At 45.9% G+C, this 12,748-nt stretch overlaps 1 non-coding gene across 1 annotated transcript; it reads right to left on the bottom strand.

Annotated features, from left to right (window-relative positions):
* Positions 1-11,202: 11,202 nt before the first annotated feature.
* Trnar-ccg lies at positions 11,203-11,275 on the bottom strand. Its single transcript has one exon. It is a non-coding gene; the product is annotated as a tRNA-Arg (tRNA).
* Positions 11,276-12,748: the final 1,473 nt, after the last annotated feature.

Consider the following 12,748-nt stretch of genomic DNA (forward strand, 5'->3'; position numbering starts at 1 on the left):
CAAAGCCTAAGGACCCATGTTCAACTCTCCACGTCCCACAATAAAAGCCAGACGCACAGGTTGACACATGTGTGCAAGATGGCATATGTGTCTGTAGCCCGATTTCAGTGGCTGGAGGCCCCGGCGTGCCAATTCTCTCTCTCTCTCTTGCTTTCTCTCTCATTAAAAAAATACAAAAACAAGCCAGGTGTGGTGGCACAAGCCTTTAATCCCAGCACTCAGGAGGCAGAGATAGGAGAATCACTGTGAGTTCGAGGCCACCCTGAGACTACATAGTGAATTCCAGGTCAACCTGACTAGAGGGAGGCCCTACTTCAAAAAACAAAACAAAAAAAGGGGGGGCTGGAGAGATGGCTTAGTAGTTAAGGCACTTGCCTGCAAAGCAAAAGGAGCCAGGTTCAATTCCCCAGGACTCACATAAGACAGATGCAGAAGGTGGCACATGCATCTGTAGCTTGTTTGCAGTGGCTGGATGCCTTGGTGTGCCCACTCTTTCTCTCTCTCCCTCCCTCTTTCTCTCTCAAATAAATAAGTAAAAATAAAATATTAAAAAACTACAAAAACAAACAGAAAAAAAATTTAATTCCAAAATGAGCAGTGCAAACTGACTGATACTATTAGCAGTGAGGTGGTTGCAGGACCAGGGCTGTAGCTCCACCGCTGAGCAGATAGTTAGCATGCCAGAGGCCCTGGGTACAATTCCTAGCACCAGCCAAAAAGAAAAAAAATAAAAAAGAGAGAGAGAGACACATATTACATTGAAGCCAGGCTTGGTGGCATATGCATTTAATCCCCGTACTCAGAAAGCGAAGGTAGTGGTGATGCCAGCCAGGGCTACATGAGACTCTGTTTCAAACAACAACAGGAAAATGTGAAGTCACTGGTCACCTACAAGAGAGGAGGTGCTGGTGCCAACTGGAGAGAGAGAAGAAGAGGGTCTTCTGCAGTGATTGACAGCCTTCTGTCTCCCTCCCTCCCTCCGTTCCTCTTTTCCTCCCTTCCTTCCTTCCATTCTTTCTTTCTTTCTTTTTTTTTTTTTTTTGAGGTAGGATCTTGCGCTAGCCCAGGTTGACCTGGAATTCACTATGTAGTCTCAGGGTGGCCTCGAATGCCGCCATGCCTGGTCCCTTCCTTTCTTTTAAAGGTTTTATTTTTATTTATTTATTTAATCTTTTTTTCCAGGTAGGGTCTTGCTCTAGTTTAGGCTGACCTGGAATTCACTCTGTAGTCTCAGGGTGGCCTTGAACTCACGGTGATCCTCCTACCTCTGCTGGGGGAGTGCTGGGATTAAAGGCTTGCACCACCACGCCCAGCTATATTTTTAAATTATTTATTTACAAGGAGAAAGAGAGAATGGGAATGTTCCAGGCCCTTTTGCCTCTGTAAACAAACTCCAGATGCATGTGCCACTTTGTGCATCTGGCTTAATGTGGGTACTGGCGAATTGAATCCAGGCTGGTAGGCTTTGCAAGCAAGCAGCTTTACCCACTGAGCAATTTCTCCAGCAGAGGTAAGAGAATTGCCAAGAGTTTGAGGCCACCCTGAGACTACAGAGTAAATTCCAGGTCAGCCTGGACTAGAGTAAGACCTTACCTCAAAAAAAAAAAAAAAAAAGCAAAATTTATCTATAGCCTATACCAGCCTATAGTTAAAAATGAATCATGGGCTACAGGGATGGCTTAGCGGTTAAGGCATTTGCCTGCAAAACTGAAGGACCCAGGTTCAATTCTCCAGGACCCACGTTAGCACAAGGGGGCACATGTGTCTGGAATTTGTTTGCAGTGGCTGAAAGCCCTGGTGCACCCATTCTCTCCCCCTCTCTCTCTCTCTTTTTTTTTTTTCTCTCTCTCTCTCCCCTTCTTTCTCTGTCAAATAAATAAATAAATAAAATTGAAAAAAAAAAAAAAAAGAATCATGGAGCCAGGCACGGTTCAACTCTCTAGGACCCACGTTAGCCAGATGCACAAGGGGGCGCATGCATCTGGAGTTCATTTGCAGTGGCTGGAGGCCCTGGTGTGCCCATTCTCTGTCTCTTTCTTTCCTTCTGCCTCTTTTGCTCTCTCAAATAAATAAATAAAATATATTTTTTTTATTTTTTTAAACTTTTTTTTTTTGTTCAGTTTTTATTTATTTGAGAGCGACAGATATAGAGAGAAAGACAGATGGAGTGAGAGAGAGAGAATGAGCGCGCCAGGGCTTCCAGCCTCTGCAAACGAACTCCAGACGCGTGCGCCCCCTTGTGCATCTGGCTAACATGGGACCTGGGGAACTGAGCCTCGAACCGGGGTCCTTAGGCTTCACAGGCAAGCGCTTAACCGCTAAGCCATCTCTCCAGCCCAATAAAATATATTTTAAAAAATAAAATATTGCAAAAATAATAAAAATGAATCATAAGGACAGGTAAAGCGGCACATGTCTTTAATCCCAACAGTCGGGAAGCAGAGGTAGGTGGATTGCCAAGGGTTCAAGGCCACCTTGAGACTACATAGTGAATTCCAGGCCAGCCTAGGCTAGAGTGAGACCCTACCTTGAAAAACCAAAATAAATAAATAAATAAAGGCCAGCTGAGGAGCTGATAAGGGAGAATACAAATGCGACCCGCTGGGCAGCTCTGGTAGGCTCTGGCACCCAGCACACCTCCCATCCCCCAACCGTCAGGGCTGGGCATGTCCAGAGAGCTCCGAGGTGGGCACTCAGCATGGGTGAGCCTGGAAGCCATCCCAAAAGCTATCAGGACCTCCTTATACAAAGCCAGATACGAAGGCCTGCCCTGGAAGCTCTGATCTCTCTCCGCGTCAGGAAAGGTTATGCATTACATTAGAATGCTACAGTCTTGGCTGGTTTTGCCTTTCTCAGATATGCTGCATTTTGGTGTTGACTATCTTTTTTGCCTTTGATGTTTCCTGATTTTTAGGGCCTTTGTCTTTTTCTTCTGTCACGATTGGGGGCAGGGACTGACTGAGACTAGAAATCTCAGCCTCCCAGTTGACAGGATTAGGGGTGCGGGGCTACCCACGCCCTCGGGACTTTGGCTTTACTAGATCATCTGTTTAGTTTAATCCCCGTGCTTGTGTAAAGACTCTGTGCTGGTTTTGATTGAATGTCTGTATTGCTCAGTTGAATTTTAGAATTTGCCAGTTTCACCCAGTTTACTGCAATACTTTAATAGCAGGCAAATTCGACATCTAGGGTCACTTCTGCTGCTTCTCTTGGAGTTTAAGGAATACCTGGCACCTTAAACTCCTACACTGAAGATATATAGAGTCAATTTACAACACTAAGAACACTGCAGATAATTAGAAAATCCAAGCCCTAAATTAACTCAAGATGCAAAAATCTTTACATTATAATACAAGAAACACAAAAAATCAAGACAATACAATACCACCAAAAATTATAAATCCATCAGAAATGACCTCCAGTGAGACTGCTTTAGAGGAAATGCCTGACAAAGATTTTTTATAAAAAGATTATTTTTATGTTCAAAGAAATCAAAGGAATCAAAGAAGAAAACCAACTCCTGAAGGAATCCCAAGAAAACACAGGAAACCAACTCAATGAAATAAATAGATCAATACAAAACATGAGTAAGGAAACAGAAATAATGAAAAAATACCAATCAGAAATACTAGAAATGAAAACCAGTTCATCAAATAGAAAACTCTGTAGAGCCAGGCATGGTGACACACCTTTACACTCCGTACTAGGGAGGCAGCGGTAGGAGAATCACCATGAATTTGAGGCCACCCTGAGAGTACAGAGTGAATTCCAGGTCAGCCTGAACTCTATGAGGTGGTGGTGGTGGGGGGAACAAAACACAAAAGAAAACTCTGTAGAAAGTCTCAAGGCAGATCTAATACAGGCCAGCAAAGAGAAATACAAACTAATAGGAAGGCATGAATGGGAATTTCAAGACATTCGGGGCTCTATGAAGAGATCAAACGTAAGAACTCAGGGCTAACTGGTAAGCCATCCAGCTGGCCCCATATCAGGTATTCTCAACAAAATCATAGAAGAAAACTTTCCCCAAATAGAGAAAGTGATGCCGGTACAGATACAGGAAACCTATAGAACGCCAAACAGACAAAGTCAGGAAAGAACTTCTCACTGTCATATTATAATTACATCACAACACATACAACCAGCCAGGCACGGTAGCGCACGCCTTTAATCCCAGCACTCGGGAGGCAGAGAGGTAGGAGGATTGCCGTGAGTTCAAGGCCACCCTGAGACTACATAATGAGTTCCAGGTCAGCCTGGGCTAGAGTGAAACCCTACCTCAGGGGAAAAAAAAAAAAAAAAAAGACTTGCCTTAAGCCACTCCTGTCAGATTGGCCACCATCATGAAAACAAATGACCATAAATGCTGGCGAGGATGAGGAAAAAGAGGATCCCTTCTACACTGTTGGTGGGAATGCAATCTGGTCGAGCCATTGTGGAAATCAGTGTGGAGATTCTTGAGACAGCTAAAAATAGATTTACCATATCACCCAGCTATAGCACTCCTAGGCATATATCCTAAGAGCTTGTCTCAGTACCTTAGAGATAGTTACTCAACCATGTTTATTGCCATTCTATTCACAATAGCTGGGAAATGGAACCAGGCTAGATGTCCCTCAACTGATGAGTGGATAATGAAGATGTGGCACATTTACACAATGGAGTTCTACTCAGTGGTAAAGAAAAATGAATTATGAAATTTGCAGGAAAATGGATCTGGATAGGATTATACTTAGTGAGGTAACCCAGGCCCAGAAAGCCAAACATCACATGTTCTCTCATATGTGGATCCTAGCTACAAATAATTGGACTTCTATGTAAGTAGGAATAAAACTCAGTAGCAGAGACCAGTAAGCTAGAAAGGGGATATAAAGGGAATAGAAAGGGAGAGAGGGGGGATTTAATAAAATGGCATTGTATATATGTAAGTAGAAGAACAGATTAATGGTGATGAAAAGGCCTAAGTGAGGTCAGTGGAAGAGATTGAGTAAAGGAAAGGTGGAGGGAAGGCTAATCAAAATCTAAGAGGATATAAATAAGTCATATGAAAACCTACTTTTTTGGACAATGGAACACACAGAAGCCATAGATTATTACTAGAAAATTTTCAATGCCAGGAGTGGGATGCCTTCCAGTGAGTTGTTGACCAGGGAGGTCCCTGATGCCCCCAAAACGTTATAGGCCATTGCCGAGGCTCTTGGTTTCCTACCAGGAATAGATGGTAAGACCCTATTCCTGAAGACTCCACATACTTGGGCTGCAAGGCCACTGAGAAATCCTGCTCGAATTGAGCTGTAACCTTCTCCATGTAGACCAGCTGACAGAAATCTGGAAGAAGCCATTCTGCATGCAGTTCAATGGGAGAGAGAGAAATCACCAGCAAAGATACTCCACAGTGGACACTGCAAGCCTTATATTTTGCCAGCCAGGCCAAATGAGCCAACAGGTGCAATAGTGGCACATCTGTTATGGGGGAAGCCAAACACCCTCTAATTTGAGTGGAGGCTCACTCCATGGGAAGGAATACATTGTTGATACTGAAAACTTAAAACGGGTAGTCATGAGCCCTAGGGTGTAACATCTGCTGGTGTCTGGCTAAATGTATATACTATGCTCATCAAACTGCCTGTAAGCACGTCTCTTAATGTTCATACCTATGTAAATAATGCTACTCTTTCTCTTTTTAGATGGCAATGACCTTGGGCTGACTCAGAAGGCACCATGGTGCCGAGAAGAAGTGACAGAGGAGTGCTCCGTACTGCAATATCTCTATCACACCTTCCAAGGCCCAGGGTCCATTGCAGAAGTGGTGGTGGAAAGAATGTAAGAGCCAAAGGAAGGGTAGGACTCCTTACAACATACTCTCGCAGACACAAAATGCCTTGGACATTCATGACCTTGCTGTGCCTGAGACCACCTATGCAAGACCATCATAATAGGTGGAAAAGATGATGATGTTAAAATAAGCCAGGCATGGTGACACACGCCTTTGATCCCAGCACTCGGGAGGCAAAGGGAGGAGGATCGCCTTGAGTTAGAGGCCACCTTGAGACTACATAGTGAATTCCAGGTCAGCCTGGACTAGAGTGAAACCCTACCTCTAAAAAAAAAAAAAGATGATGACATTAAAATAAAAGAGAGACTGATTGAGGGGGGAAGGAATGTGATGGAGAGCGGAGTTTCAAAGGGGCAAGTGGGGGGAGGGAGGGAATTATCATGGGTTATTGTCTACAATCATGAAAGTTATCAATAAAAAATAAATTAATTAAAAAAGCCGGGCGTGGCGGCACACACCTTCAATCCCAGCCCTTGGGAGGCAGAGGTAGGAGGATTACCATGAGTTCAAGGCCACCCTGAGACTACATAATGAATTCCAGGTCAGCCTGGGCTAGAGTGAGACCCTACCTCAAAAAAAAAAAAAAAAAGAAGGTGATGAGCTTTCCAGGAATGAGGACGTGTAGAATGTTTTGAGCCTGGGCAAGATGGCTTAGCTGTTAAGGCATTTGCCTGCAAAGCATAAGGACCCAGGTTCGATTCCCCAGCACCCCTGTGCTACCACATAAGCCAGACGTACGTGGTGGCACAGGCATGTGCAGTTTGTTTGCAGTGGCTGAATGCCCTGGCATGCCCATTCTGTCTCTCTCTCAACAGGTCCCCCATGCCCATTCCAGGAAGGATCTCTATGCACCAGCCAGAGGCCACAGGGAATGGATCCAGAGTGAAGGCCTGGAAATGGAGCAGGGGGAGGAATGGTGTGGACGGCGGAGGAGGAGATGAGCATGCACTTGGCATTGAATAATCTCAAGCTGGGGTATTCGGCAGGCACTCAATCAAAGTTGCCGAGTGAGCCATGGTGTAGGAACTGAGAAACATCTGCCCCCGAGGAACTGAGGGAGCAGGGAGGGTGCGGAGCGGCAGGGAGCGCTGCGGCGGTCAAGGGACGAGCCCTGCTCTTCCGCAGAGGAATAGTGGACGCAGGTGGCCAGGGAGACAGCTTCCTCACACGCTGTCTGCCAGCGAGTGACCAGCTGGAAAGAGACATCGTAGCTCCATTTTAATTTTTCCCCGAGGTAGGAATTCACTGTAGTCTCAGGATGGCCTTGAATTCACAGCAATCCTCCTACCTCTGCCTCCAGAGAGCTGGAACTAAAGGCGCACGCAACCACCCCAGGCTTCATTTTATTTATTCTTTTAACAATCTACTGCAAACAAAGACCTATGTGGTCAGCAGCTCCCATGTCTGAGATTTCAGGAACCTATGTGGAAATTATCTTCTTCTTCTCCTGCTCCTGCTCCTGCTCCTCCTCCTCCTCCTCCTCCTCCTCCTCCTTCTTTTTATTTAGTGTGTGTGTGTGAGAGAGAGTGTGTGTTTCAAGACAGGGTCTCGTGTAGCCCAGATTGGTTTTGAACTCATTACACAATCTTTTTGTAATGCTTATTATCTTTATTAACATGTTTCATGTGGATACTTCATGGGTTGGTACCCTCTTTTTCACTATATAACCTTGAACTTCCAATCTTTCTGCTTCTACCTGCTCTTTGGTCTTTTTTTTTTTTTTTTTTTGAGGTAGGGTTTCACTCTATCTCAGGCTGACCTGGAATTCACTATGTAGTCTCAGGTTGACCTTGACATCATGGCGATCCTCCTACCTCTGCCTCCTGAGTGCTGGGATCAAAGGCGTGTACCACCATGCCAGGCTTTCTTTGGACTTTTTATTTGCTAAAACTTTCTGGTTTAAAGTCAGCAGTACATGACATACATGTATGAAAATGTCATGATGAAACCTATTATCATGTAATTAACATATGCTAATAAAAAAGAAAACAAAAAGATTTGTTTAGACTTAAGAATAGCACACCCTGTATGATTCCAGCACTCAGGAAGCTAAGGTATAACAATAGTGAGTTCAAGGTCAGCCTGGTCTACAGGTGAGGTCCAGTTTAGCCTGGGCTAGACTGAGACCTTGCCTCAAAAAAATAAATAAAATTGGGCTGGAAAGATGGCTTAGTCATTAAGACATTTGCCTGCAAAGCCAAAAGACCCAGGTATGATTCCCCAGGACCCATGGAGAGGCTGTGGCATGCCCATTTTCCCTCTCTTTCTCAAATAAATAAATAAATAATAAAATTTTTAAATTCAGTAGTACATCTTTTTTTTTTTTTTTTTTTTGAGGTAGGGTCTAAGCTCAGACTGACCTGGAATTCGCTACGTTGTAGTCTCAGGGTAGCCTTGAGCTCAAGGTGATTCTCCTACCTCTGCCTCCTGAGTGCTGGGATTAAAGATGTGTACCACCATGCCCAGCCTTAATGCCCTTCCCCCTTTATTAAATGTTTTATTTATTTATTTGAGAGAGGAGAGAATGGGCACACCAGGGCCTCCAGCCACTGCAAATGAACTCCAGACGCATGTGCCACCTTGTGCATCTGATTTATGTGGGTACTGGGGAATTGAAACTTGGTCCTTAGGCATTGCAGGCAAGTGCCTTAACCACTAAGCCCAGTCCTTAATGCCTATTTATTTATTTATTTATTTATTTGAGAGCGATAGACACAGAGAGAAAGACAGATAGAGGAAGAGAGAGAGAATGGGCGCGCCAGGGCTTCCAGCCACTGCAATCGAACTCCAGACTCGTGCGCCCCCTTGTGCATCTGGCTAACGTGGGACCTGGGGAACCGAGCCTCGAACCGGGGTCCTTAGGCTTCACAGGCAAGCGCTTAACCGCTCCAACCCCTTAATGCCTGTGGTGGTTTGATTCAGGTGTTCCCCATAAACTTAGGTGTTCTGAATGCTAGCTCCCCAGCTGATGGATATTTGGGAATTAACGCCTCCTGGAGGGAGTGTATTGTTGGGGGCGGGCTTATGGGCTTTATAGCCAGTTTCCCCATGCCAGTGTTTGGCACACCCTCCTGTTGCTGTAGTCCACCTTATGTTGGCCAGGGGGTGATGTCCACCCTCTGCTCATGCCATTGTTTTTCCCTGCCATCATGGAGCTTCCCCTCAAGCCTATAAGCCAAAATAAATCTCTTTTTCCCAGAAGTTGCTCTTGGTTAGGTGATTTCTAACAGCAATGCGAACCAGACTGTAACAATGCCTCTTTTAAAATATTTCATATTTATTTATTTATTTGACAGAGAAAGGGGGGGGAGAGAGAGAGAGAGAGAGAGGGAGAGAGAAAGAGAGAATGGGCACACCAGGCCCTCCAGCCACTGCAAATGAACTCCAGACATGTGCGCCCCCTTGTGCAGCTGGCTTACGTGGGTCCTGGAGAATCGAACCGGGATCCTTTGGCTTTGCAGGCAAATGCCTCAACTGCTAAGCCATCCCTCCATCCCTTTTTAAAGGTTATTTTTTAAAGAAAATTCTTTGGTTTTTCAAGGTAGGGGCTCACTCTGGCCCAGGCTGACCTGGAATTCACTATGTAGTCTCAGGGTGGCCTCAAACTCACGGAGATCCTCCTACATCTGCCTACTGAATGCTGGGATTAAAGGTGTGTACCACCACACCGGCTCTAAGGTAAAATATTTTATATACATACACACACACATATGGGAAGAGAGAGAGAGAGAATGGGTATGTCAGAGCTCCCTGCCACTGCAAAGAAACTGCAGACTCATGCACCACTTTGTGCACCTGGCTCTATTTCAGTACTGTGGAATGGAATCCAGGCCATCACACAACAAAATGCTTTTAATTTAGTGCCAAGCTATCTCCCCAGCCCCTTGCCCAATTTTACTTTTAGAATAATTTCAAACTTATACAAAAGTTGCAAAATCAGTGCACAAAACTCCCGTACATCCTAGCCCAGTTTCCCTAGCTTTACCATCACACCTTCTGTGGTCTTTAGTCAAGATTAAGGAGCCCTTCTCATACTTCACTAGTCACTAACTTTCACTCTCTGTTCACACTCCAGGAGCTTTCCCTTCGATGATTCTTATGTTTCAGAGTCAACTCCAAAGCCAGGAGTGGTGGCACACACCTGCAATCCTAACACATGAGACATAGAGGCTCAGGATCAGATATGACAGGCCAGCCTGAGCTACAGGAGAACATGTCTCAAAAAATAAATAACATAAAATAAAATAAAACAATGAGGATGGTTCAGTGGTTAAAGGCACATGCTAGCAAAGTCTGATGGCCCAGGTTCAGTTCTCCAGTGCCCACATAAAGCCAACACGCATCTGGAGTTCATTTGCAGTTGCAAGAGGCCCTGGTGTACCAGGTCTCTCTCTTCTTGCAAATAAATGAAAACATTAAATAAAATATAACAACATCAAGCCGGGCATGGTGGCGCACAACTTTAGTCCCAGCACTTGGGAGGCAGAGGTAGGAGGATTGCCATGAGTTTGAGGCCACCCTGAGAAAACAGTGAATTCCAGGTCAACCTGGGCTAAAAACATAACATCAAAACTGAAACCAGACTGAATCCAGGTTGACACATTGTCTTTAATGTTCAACAGGCACTAACTTGCTGACCCTCCTGTTGTACAAGTTTGCAACAGTAGTTTAAAATTTCAGGGCAGCCCTTCGAGCTGGTCTTAAAAAGTGGTAGTGGTGGTGGTGTTTTGTTTAGAGGTGGATCTCACTCTAGCCCAACCTGACCTGGAATTCACCTTATAGTCCTGCCTGTCTTGACCTCCAGGCAACCCACCTACCTCAGCTTCCGGAGTGCTGGGATTAAAGGTGTTAGCCACCATGCCCAGTTTAAAAACTGGAACTCTATTTCACTAATTTGTAGATCACACACACGAGGATGTGCTGTTATTCATAATACCCTGAGGATGGAACCCTTAGTTTGTTTATTATGTTTGTATTTGTATTTTATTTATTTATTTTTCTTCCAGTTAGGGTCTTGCTCTAGCCTAGGCTGACTTGGAATTCACTATGTAGTCTCAGGGTGGCCTCGAACTCTCGGCCATCCTCCTACCTCTGCCTTCTGGGCAGTGCTGGGATTAAAGGTGTGCCCTACCACTCCGAGCTTTTTTTTTTGGGGGGGGGGTTGTTTTTAGTTGAAGTTCTTTGAAAAAGAGCTGACCAACGTTTGGGGTAAACCTAACCTTTATCTGCAAACCCTTGGTATTTTTAAAACTTTCCGATAAGACTCTTTATTTGTAACAGAACTGGTCGTGGGGTCGCTGCAAAGAAAGGAAATAGCTTTACAAGGTCCATCGTCACTTTTTTCCCCACCAAAATTAACCGCGGTACGACCCAGATGGGACTCGAACCCACAATCCCCAGCTCCGGAGGCTGATGCCTTATCCATTAGGCCACTGGGTCACCACAGGAGCCGGCTTCTCACTCGGTCTTCTTACGTGATGCAATCGCCGCAGACCCGCCCCTCGCGCCGCGGCGCCCAATGGGGCGGCGCGTCAGTCCCAGTAGCCCGGCGTGCGCTTGCGCACTCCTCCCCCGCCGGCTCCGGCTGCCGCTCGAGCCTCCAGGGCGCCTGCGCCGTAGTCGCGGTTCCGCCGGCTCTGCGGCCCTGGAGAGGTGCCTGCGGGGACGCGTGTGCTGCGGGGGGTGTCTAGCTCCTTCCGAAGGTCCTCAAGTTTGGGGGGTCGCTGGGCTCCGCGGGGGAGCTGGAAGCAAAATGCCAGTGCCTGCGGATCTCTTTCCCCGTTTTCGTTCACCTCCCCGGGCGCTTCCACGGAGGATGGGACCCTCCCCGCGCGCCCGCAAGCTCCCCGGGCCTCTAGGCTTCGCCCTCCGGTCTTCCGCGCTTTGACCCGACAGCCAGTCACTCCTCTTTGCTGGGGGTTATTGGAAGATTCGAGGGTGAACAGACTTTTCCAGCCCCTCGAAGCTTGGCAACATGCACTTCCCTAGGGAGCTAAGACTGCGGGGTCTCTCATAAATAATGGAAGAGCAGCTTTACTTTCCATCCTAAAGCTGGGTCTTGGATAAGAATTGGGGGATCTGAGGGAGTTTCGCTAGTGTGTGTAAAGAGGTTGCCATGGTAGAGTATAAAAATACACAACTTCGGGTTTTTGCATGGGCATGGGGTTCCTGGTATGTAGGTATGTATGTATGTGTAGTTTTCGATTTTGTTTGGCATATATATGCGCCAAACAAAATCAAAAGTGATGATAATTCTACCTGTGGAGTCAACCAAATTTTAGTGTATGCCTTTCCCATCTGGAGTGTAGAATGCGTCATTCCTACTACCTGGAGCCTGGGAGCCTGGAGGCATCTGGAAAATGCTTTACTTTGAAAACCAAGTTATCCTGTGGCTGATAGTGACAGAAGCAGTATCAGTGAAATTTAAATTTACTGATATTATCAGAAGTGGATAAAACTAACCCTTGGCAAGCTGAGGCAGTAGTCGGCTTGCAGCCCTTAGGCTTCACCTCCACGCAGCGGAAACAGCTAGCTTCGCTTAACACCTTTGCATTGCTGGGTGTGGCGGTACCAACACACCTGTAATCCAGCACTTGTGAGGCAGAAGTAGGGGATCGCTGTGAGTCTAAGGCCAGCCTGAGACTACAAAGTAAGTTCCAGGTCAGCCTATGCGTGTGTGTGTGTGTGTGTGTGTGTGTTTAATGATTTAAGGAGTAAGGACTACAGGGCCGAGCTGGGGCTATGTCAGTGGATAGAGCGCTTCTCTGGAATGTATGAAATCCTGGCTTCAGTCCCCGGCATTGTACAGAACCTGGTGTGGCACACACCTGCAATTCTAGCACTGAGAAGGTAGAGGGAGGAGTGTCAGAAGGTCAAAGCCTGAAATACATGAGACTTTGTCTAAAAAATTTT

The sequence above is a fragment of the Jaculus jaculus genome, chromosome 9 (genome assembly GCF_020740685.1).
Source record: "Jaculus jaculus isolate mJacJac1 chromosome 9, mJacJac1.mat.Y.cur, whole genome shotgun sequence".
Taxonomy (NCBI): domain Eukaryota; kingdom Metazoa; phylum Chordata; class Mammalia; order Rodentia; family Dipodidae; genus Jaculus; species Jaculus jaculus.